Raw genomic sequence first — 10,448 nt, forward strand, 5'->3', positions numbered from 1 at the left:
GTAAACTTAGACTTGACTAGACTTTAACTTGGTGTAAAAACTGGATTTAAACTGACTTGTCGCTCCTATGTTATGATGGAAGAAAGCTCGATGTGGGTGTGCCCTTTGCACGAGGAACGCGGATTCGTTGTTCACACTTTTCGTTAGTAAAAGTGAGGGTAACGAACCGCGATGTCGATTGGTTATGACCCACGTTCATGCCTGAGAGTATGCGGAGGAAGCCTCCTACCAACGTGGTAGACCTATGTATTGTTTTAAATGCCAGCTATAAACCGAAAATACTTGCAGGATTAGAGGTTCTTGCAAACTAATAGGATTCGGTTTATGATGGGGCCTTAGGTTTACCGAGGGTCTTCCTAATAAGGCTTGGGACTTGACGGTCAGACGATGGAGGACATCGCGCGGACCATTTCACACGACGTAACAGGATCTAAACAAAATTACGAGTTTATTCGAGAAGAATTTATATCGGCAAGGAAAGCTGTCTCCATTCAATGTCGATGTCTTTGTGATCGTTTTGAAAATGTGACAGTAAGAGGGTATAACTTGACTCGTGGAAATTCAAGTTGAAAGAAAAGTAGAAAGATTCGACTATCGACAGGAAGTTGGAGAAATATTTTAGTCAGTTTGACGTTCTCTTTTGTGTCCTTTCCTATAACATACACCGGCAGGAATCCTTAGAGCAAACAAGAAGCACGATGCTCCTCTTAGGTCAATAACAGAATCACTGGCGGATACAACATATCGGTAGCTTGTCAAAAAGTTTCTTCTTTGGAAACGAATTACCTTTCTGCGTACAACACTGATGCATGAGAATAAGCGTACACCTCTCTTCATAAGTATCACAGTGGCGCGTTTACAGAAAATAAGATAAACTTGAAATATTGTTAGGGAGTTGGTAAAAGCTTGAATTATAGCCTCTCTTGTAATCCCAGATCAAACAGAGATTATGAATGTAATCTTACGTAAGCAAAGAATCCATATATTGAACGTTTTAGAATAAATCTTATCTTTATGGTAATAAGATTTAATTACGTTTTTCTTATTTATATTTATTGCGTTTTTAGACCATTATCTTAACCAATTCTGACATTCAAATTATTAATGCTTCTATCGTATTTGCTGTTATTTAATTTCAAATTTTGGATATACAAACTTCTCTGGATTTTTGTATTTAAATCGTTCAACATTTTTTTAACGAGGTTTACATTAGAGAATTATTTGGGAACAATGTATTTGCCATAAGAATTATTTCTATTATTTGAACCTGTTGTCACGCGTATAAAATGCAGATATACTAATACTTACGAACAACGGTGCATATAAATTCAACTTATATTTACGGATTATTCCTCCGTCTCGGATTACCAGAAATCATTGTGCAAGCAATTTTGCACGTAATTAATATCCACACGGTTTATAATTTCTCCCAATCCCGGTATTCAACAGCAATTCACCAGTTAGTTATGAACAATAACAGCCAGTGGTACCTCATCAAATACCCGGCTTTCTTTTTTCATTGGGATTCTTCATAAAAAATTCGGTGGTTCGGCGCCAGTTTGCACACTGCTTTATACAGTGTTCAGTTGCAAGCAACCGGCGAAAAAGCCGACGAAAACGCACGTCCTGCTTTCTGATTACTTTCGGCTAAGCGCATTACCGAGCGTCGATGAAAAGTGTGCCGTTGTTTCGCGTTTTCCGTCGCTGATTAAACATTCCATCGCAAAATACAATGCAATTAAAAGTTGGTCGCTTAATCCGAAATAATCCGCGGGAAATTCGCGGCAGGCGTGCGAGTATGTGCGCGTCGTAAGCGAAGACAAATTTTTACCGGGTCCCTTGAATTTTTCCCTCGATGTTGCATGATACACAAAATTCCTATTTTTGACAAACGAATTTTATCTTCTACGTGCTAAGAGTCGAATGGAGTACGCTGACTTAAAGAAATTTTAGCATTCACGTTTTCATACGTCGATAGCTAATATCCTGTCGTAAGTTTCGTAGTTGTCACCCTTCCAGACAGATCCTAACACGTCATCTATCCACGAGATCCAGCATCCATCGGGTCGAACAGGTCGAACTCGTACGTTAATGCAATGTCGCTTTAAGCCTACGCGACTGCGTTAATTACGCGCGTAAGTTCGTTGTCAGACCGCCTCGTAGGCAACGTTAATTACCTAAGTGCCAAATTGGATCCACACGCGACGCTAGAAAAGAGCAGCCTTAATTCTCGCGAAAGCCGATTGGATTAGCGGTCACAGCCATTTTCCACGTAGCATGCTCTTTCCTGTTCCGTTCTACCCTTCCCGTGCTCTGAACCCTTGTCGAATTGAACGGAGGAATAACGGAGGAAGAACCAGAGGAAGCTCCGTCTGCATAAAATTAACGGGCTAAAAGTTCTTGCTCCTGCGTCCGAGAAATTGCCGACTTATACTACGGCCATCACGACCTCTCTCCGCTTTTCTCTATTTTCCGCTTATTTCTTCCGACGCGCTGTCACTTTCCTCTTTCCTACCTAACCTAACCCCTTTCCACCACCCCTCTCTTTCAATCTTTCCTTTCTCTCGTACCAATCGCTCACCTTTCTCTTTGTACCTATTCCCCCTTTTCCACCATCTACAGCTTTCTATCCTTTTTCCATCGTAATTCTTGCCCTTCACCCTTTTTCTAACTATCCGTCGTTCTCTGTCCTCTTCTCTCGGGGTTCTCTTTTTCCCAGCGCACCACGCTTTAACCCCTTCTTAACCCCTTCTGTTACTTCTTTACCTCATCCCTCGTTCTCGTTGTTACCCTTTCCTTTCCAACCTTTTAAGGTCCTATACAGTTACCCTCTGCCTCTTCCTGTCATTTTTCCTTCTCTCTTTCGCACCTTTCTAAATCTATATCTCGTCTTTCGAGATCTTCGTCTCCTTGCTTCGTCCAATTTTCTAACACGGGACGGTATCACAAATTTTCTCCACGTTGCATCTGCGATTCGTTGTGTCTCGCGTTCTAACTTGTCACCCTTTCATTCCTCTACTCGTTCGCAGCTGGTTCTTCATCTGACGCGTAATCCATTTTCCGCACTTGGTTCAATTCCCAGTCACTTTCCTCCCCATTTCCATTTCCATCGTCGTTTTGTTCCTCTTCGATACTCTTCTATTCTGTCCTGGTTTCTTCGTTCTTCCAAGGTTCCTGGTTGTATCTTATGGGCGAGTTTGATTAATAGTTTCAACCTGTAGAGATTTGCACATATCCATTGGCCAGTATTTTTCGAAGCTCCATCGTGATAAATGTCCATATAGTGGACCATAGAAGTATTCGTATCTTTGTAATCATTCAATACGATTATTTGTTTAAATTTTCGATTATATCATAAATAGTCTACGGATATTCACGCAAATTCATATTTTTATACAAGCAGTTAAAAAGGTAAGACTTAGGCAAAGATTTGTCTCACTTATTCAATATCTAGATATTTACATATTATATACATTTTTGGATGTTATGTGCGTTCTATGCGCCTCTAAAATACATAAAAATCCGCAGTCTAATCATAATACGTTGCTACATTTCAATAAACGATACATTGATACAGTATCGTTTTCCCGATCAACGTTTAGCATCCTACAAAGCGTTTCCAGAATTAATGTCAATAGGGTACGGAAAAAAGCACAACCAGCGTTTCACGCGTTTCGATGGCTCGTCGTCGCGTAACACGACAGTTTTGGCCATATGAAAAACAGGTTGCAACCGGTGAAAAACGGGGGAATCGTTGCTAAAATGACCAATAAGTGTCGATGTTTTCCATTACTCTCGCAGAAAATTGTTAGCCGTGTCGTGGCCAGGATAATATCGACCCTGTCACGCGCTTTCATACATTGTATGGCAAAGCTTGTAGCTACGCAACATGTGAAACAACAAGTTTTTGAATCAAATACATCGAACCGCCGCGACAGAATAGCATTTCACCACGTGAACAGGCTATCTTTATATACTTCACGTTTTGAAAGGAATTAATATCGAGTTGCACAATGTCTGCCGAAAAGCTTACACTTTAACTCGCGCGAGCGAAATTTTTCGAGCAATCTGTCGGACGAAAGTTAGCTGAGTTTTGCGGGGAATGTAATTCACACCGCGATACAATGGAAAGCCGTGCATTAACTCGGTGAATTGTACTCGCGAATTATGCAAATATTTCGAGTTCTTATCTTTCATAGATTCTCCACGAAATAAAAATATTCACTATCAGTTGTGTTATAAGTTTGCACACTTCTGGGTATTATATTTTGAGATTTAATCTGTAGTTTTGTTTTTGTGACATTGCAGAAATTATTCCACCTTCGAATTTGCAATATTTTTCACTAGTTCGATGTTTATTGTTAATGTTGAAATACCTGGAATTATTTCAATATTTGGAAAAACGTTGTAGTTCAGAATCTTTTGTAAGAGATTCGCGAAATATTCAAAGCGCAACGGATCGCCGTTAACCCTTTGCAATCCGAATTTTATTTCAATTTCGTTACCAGTAGCTCCCAACGCTTTTAAGTGTTTTATTTGAAATTTACTTTAACTAAAAAATAAGACAATTTAAATAAATAAAGGAAGAAACAAATTCACTTAAATACCAATTTTATTCACACTATTGTTGTATTTTGTAATTTTTAACTGTATGATGTATCTCGAAACAATTTTCAGGGTGCAATCCTCGTTTTCTTTCGCACGTTTCACAAAAAAAGTGGACATGAAAGAATGTCGAGTAGGACTCGACAAAGGAGCCCCCGAGATAAAAATTGATGTCGAGTCACACTCGATATAGAAGTGCAAAGGGTTAAAGAGAATAGTTTGGGGGTCAGCAACTTTTAATGGGAAGCGGATCGCTCGATTTGGGAACGTTCAGTAGTTAGGAAAAATCGAACTGTTGCAATTCTGTAGCTTTCAGCCACTGTGCGATTACTGTTGCGCGTGAAAAACTCCGATCCCGCGGAAATATATCGGCGAGGACCCGGCTGTGAAACAAATCACGGCTAAAGAATGGGACCCGTCAAAGTTGCCTGAAACTTACTTTAATGGAATAATAACGACCTATTAGCTCCTAGAGAAACCGAATAAATTCTAAACTGAAACTAATTAAACGCATTAAAACGTAAACTCTCTGCAATTTGTTTTTCCAAGGGCAATAAACGCGATGAAAAATTAAACGACTGAAAATAATTACTATCAATGATGTAAGAGCACTGCAGGGTCGACAGCAAATATTGTTTGAATTTTTCCAGATGAAACAATCAGCGGTTATAAAACGTAAATCTCAAAAATAAGAAAAGATTTTGGAAAAAGCGAGATGGTACGGAAAATAATTGAAAAGTGTTGCTGTTTTTCTGAAATATTTCTTGGTTTCACTTCTCATCAATGACGCGTTATATTTACTTGATCAATCAGCTTGTTATCTTGATTTATGAGCCAACTCCCCGAGGGCACCGAGGGCAACCTGACCGCGACTTGCGCTGTTCGACTTGAATTTATCTCCCCACGGAATGTCCGATCTATTCTCCGGGTATCGCATGAATATTTCACGCTAGTCCGTTGCTCCATGAAACTTGCACAGCTCGTTGCTTCAAGCTTGATTACACGAACGTTGACACGAAAGGTATCGCTTAAATTGATCGGCTAAAGATCTTCTTCACGTCCTTTAATCTTTTCCAAGGATTTTAGCTTTTCTCTCACCTATAGCCTTCGACAGTTTCTAGGTCAAACACTCATAATCAGAGTAGCGGAGATTTTTTACCAACTATTCATGTAAACTTAAACTTAACTATTAACTTAAATTTAACTTAACTGTTACAGAGTAACAGATAGCACATACCTAATACTATGTATTGTCAAGGAACGATCATCTATCGATTACCAATACTCGTTAGTTCTCCACAATTCCAATTCTCTATCGTTTGAAATAATTCTTCGAATTAATAACAAATCCAACAAAGCGATTAAATGACACGTGTAATATTCAGGAACGATAGACATAATCCAGAAATGACACGAACTGAAAGTGTTTCTCTCAACCTTCTTCCATAAAACCTTGTTGTTCTGATTACTGTAGTTAAAAGCCAAAAAGGACACCGCGCTGTTTCTGGTTGTTCGTGGAATTACACCGTTGGACGTGGGCATCGTGTCGGCTGGTGAAGAGGCTGCTTTGACGCCGTTGAAGGGTAACTCTGCAAACAGTGTATGCGGGACCTTCACGCCGGTGCACTTAGGGCATCAGAGAGTTATGCGACGCGGGGGTTGGGACGGTAACGGAGGCGAGGGTCTTGGCCAGCCAACCAGGGGTAAGAGCATTGCCGGTGGAGTTGAACAAGGTAATGGATGGCTCATAACCGAGTTACTTACGTACCGCAGCCCTTGCGTCTTGCATCGCCTCGTTCACGCTCACGATTTTCCTTCGTTCACCACGGCGAAGCTTGCAAAAATTCGTGTCAATGTTTACGTTCGTGCCGCGAGATAATGCGGCTGTCTCGTCATCTTGACTCCACTCTCGAGTATCGCTCGTTTTCTTGCTCGTATCCACCGTCGTCGGCGTCGTCGTCGACGTGAAATCAGTTTTTTAATAATGTTGAGAAGATTGAAAGAGCGAAATGTTTTTCATGTAGCTCTTTCCGGTATTTGAAGAACGAAAGACGAAAGTGTCTTTAGTGAATAACCGTAGGCTATCAAAAGACGATAGAATAAGTGTGAAAGGAATTCTCCTCTTTTTTTTCTTCGTGTTCCTCAAAGAGTCGCTTTGTCGAGCGGGTAGCACGAATCGAAATTAGTCGGACGGATGACGAGAATTTTACCTCCTCGTGTACTTTCCCATTATTTTACATAATTTCCGCGTAATTTTCATTCGCGCCCGTTTTCACAGCGCTGATCCGTTTAATCTCTCGGCGTGCTTCGATCTAATATCGTTTGATTAACTTCGAGTTTCGTCGCGACAAAACGAATTATTTTTAGTACGCGTATGAGTACGAGTTAATTAACGCGGCCGCCAGCGATCGCCGAGAACGCGTCTACTTTCGCGACTCGGTGTCGGGAAATTAAACCGAAATAGAGTTTTCCCCGGTGATATTTTCACGCTAGACAAACGCATCGATCGTAATTAAATACGCTTAATTGCGCTTCATCCGCCCGTACTTTTCTCGAACGAAATATCTGTCGCCCTTTTCAAATACGGTCCGAGTGGGTCACCGTCGGCCAGCAGTATTTTTAATGTCTCATCTTCAACAGCACTTTTTACTCATTATACCATGCCGTCTGGTTGCTTCATTTTGTACCCATATGCATAAATACTTAGGAAAAATTCGTGTGTACCGTTCGCTCTGTCGTACGCACGCGTGCGCGCGATAACAACCTCCAGATAATGTGGTCGCAAGCGCACGTCGAAACGAATTACATATATTTAATTATTCAAACGACATGTACAACTCTGTGTACGGTTGCACCAGCGCTAATGAATCTCGATTACCAAGAGATGTTCTGCTATTGCAACGTTAAAATTGACAAATAATTATTATAAATAATTGAAAATATCACGGCCGTGGACTTAGAGCGAAATGAATTGTACGCGCTTAATTATTCAACCGACACGTGCAACGCTGTATAGTTACAGCGAGGAATGAATTACAGAATCTCTGTTCTCGTTGCTGCTACATTTCAACCAACCAAACTTCTAAATTTTAAAGTTCAAATTAACATTTACGCGATCGACGACAGAAAATAAACGCGACAAATACATTTTTACTGATTCTTTTACTTTAATCGCCGTTTGGATATATATTGTCTATTTCCATTTAGAAGTTGAAACAAATCGTTCAATAATAAATTGCTAATCGCGCTTGTTTGAATATATAGTATCTATTTCTATTAAATTTGTATAAAGTTCAAGTAGTATTGCTTAATAGATCACTGACACTCGCCTGGCTACATACTGTCTATATTTACTTAGAAATTTCCACGCTTTCAGTAGTGTCGTTTAATAATTTATTGACTATGATTGTCTGACCACATATAGTCTAAGTCTACTGAGAAACTTTCCAGTGCAGCTTATCAAATAATTTTTTAACAAAATAATAACACAGTCTCGATAAGACTCGAAAGTTTGAAACGGCTCGCAAATTTTGGCGTCGCAAAAATCGACGACGTACTAAGTTTTGAAATTTCTCCCCTGTAAAAAAGTCACGTGCTTCCCTTGCATTACTCGCTTTTAATGAACGTGCACGATCAAACAAACGAAAGGAAGTACAATTCCCGCGACAATGCTTGTCTCGCGAGGAAAATACCAACATTCACGTGGTCAAATCGGCGATATATCCGGCAAGGAACACTGGCACGAGATAGATCCGAGCAACGGCACTCTCGACGCGAGTTTATTATATTTTTTCCGGGAATGTCGGTGGCGTTGACCGCGATTGTCTCGCCATGGGAGTGTGTAGAGCGACGCGGAGGAGCGAGGAGAAGCAGCTCGTGACAGGAATGAAAGGTACTTACCAATCTAATTCGTCAGAGAGCCAATCCACGAGGAAGGTAACAGCAATCTCGAAGCTCCTTGAACCAGGTTGGAACGCATTTTCTGACCAAAGAGATCGGAATGAAGTCTGTGGGAATCGTGAGCGGAAAACTTGCCCCGTTCTTGTCGTTCGTCACGGCGAGAATTTTCTTTCCTTCGGCAATTGCGCTCGACCTTGTCTAATCTGTCCTCTCTTTTTCTCTCGACCGCGTTTCCAAAGACGAACATCGATTCATCACGAAAAGACGAAAGGTCGACGGAGAAATAAGTCAAAGGGAAGAAACATCAAAGCGCGGCTGTTTTCTGCACTCTATAAGCCCGACACAAGGCGTTTGCTAGCGCTATGTAATTTCACGCGGTGCGTAAGGTCGTACGGGCTAACACAAAGCTTTCCATCCCGTGGGAACTTGCCTCCACGACGCTCTCCTATTCTTGAATCTAGAGCACCAAAGTCTTACTCGTGATGAAATAGCAGGACTTTCCACTGTTTGCGTTCGTAATGCTCGCAGGCAGTCGTGGAAATAAAAATTTCTTCGAGCCTTAAACTAACAAATTTTACTCTACATTTTATAGTTATTGCTGAGGTTGACTGATAGAGGAACGAGTGGATGAATTTGTAATAGAAAAATATATTGAAATAAGTATAGGTATACGTGTAAGTACAGGTATAGTGTATGCTGATCCTCACTCTCTCAATGTTACAATACAATAGAATATGATATGGAGCACGTTCATACATTTATAGCAAACGACATGACCAAAAAAAGGTAACCTTGGTGTGCAACTCTAGCTGAAGGCTACAAGAAACAGCAATAACAATCTACTTATAGCTTTTTTGTTTCTAGACTTTGTAATCCAAAATAACATTTATATTCAATGGTACAGTAATATGTTCCTACCCTTGTTTTCAATTTTTTGCTTCACTAAATTCTATTTTCATCGTAACAGCGGTGTTCAGGTCACGGGTATACAAAAGGAAAGATGCAATTTTTCTTGAAGTAATTGTCTCAAAAGTTATTTCGAGATATAAAATAGGATATATAACACTGGGACAATTTTAAAATGCCATCAGATTCATTTTCCTTCTTTTCTTTTTTTTTGAAATTGCTCCGTTATTTATGCGATTAGCCAGTAAATTGGTGGAAGTTAAATTTAATAACCAGGTTGCTAACAAAGTTTTCTTTGCGTTTGTCCTCATTTGCAAGCTACCTATTACGATGATCGCCCTGACCTTCGAAAAATTCTCAACTCTGTCCTCTCCTTTCGTTCTGTAACAATGGATAACGTGAATTTCGTGGAATAGAGTTTCTCGGTTTGGTATGTATGCACCGCTAGAATTGTCTCATTTGTATCGTTAAGACTTCGCGATTCATGTCTCGAGTCTAAATAAATTGTATTATATTATCCTGATTGAACATGCTCACTGACTAGGACATCTTCAAGATGAGGCGATCTTCTGTGGAAATTTATCTATAGGCCGTTGTTTTCGCACGTTCGCAGGGAGACGCGATCTCGAAGAAGCGCGCCAACAGGAGTCGTAAATTCCCGTTACGATTTGCTAATCGACGCCGCGAATCGCTCGATCCCTTATTTCTTTTAGGATAATAAGGGTAGTTAAATGAAAGATAACGCTGTTGCTAACAGGTTATTATATATTTTCACAAACCAACAACTTCGGTGTACACGAAATGAATATTTGTTATGAGATGACTACGAATGAGTGCGACCTGAGTCTCTAGACGGATTATCGCGTATACTGATGGATTTGTCGACTCACTGTATTCGAATTGCGGACCGCTTGACGAGATACTTGATTGAGACTGACTGATCTTCGGGTGTAAACCCGGTCGAAGGATGTTGACTGTTCGAAGGATGTAAAATCAGTGATGTTCGGAGACGATGCTGTGGCGGAGGAAAGCTAAGG

General features: G+C 40.4%; 1 long non-coding RNA gene across 1 annotated transcript; it reads right to left on the minus strand.

Annotated features, from left to right (window-relative positions):
- Positions 1-1,123: 1,123 nt before the first annotated feature.
- Positions 1,124-7,046, minus strand: LOC117152289. The gene is made up of 3 exons (XR_004462627.1): positions 6,374-7,046; positions 6,043-6,194; positions 1,124-3,215 (listed from the first exon to the last, which is right to left on the minus strand). It is a non-coding gene; the product is annotated as an uncharacterized LOC117152289 (long non-coding RNA).
- Positions 7,047-10,448: the final 3,402 nt, after the last annotated feature.

Source organism: Bombus impatiens, unplaced genomic scaffold, assembly GCF_000188095.3.
Source record: "Bombus impatiens unplaced genomic scaffold, BIMP_2.2 scf_1002, whole genome shotgun sequence".
In the NCBI taxonomy this organism is placed as follows: domain Eukaryota; kingdom Metazoa; phylum Arthropoda; class Insecta; order Hymenoptera; family Apidae; genus Bombus; species Bombus impatiens.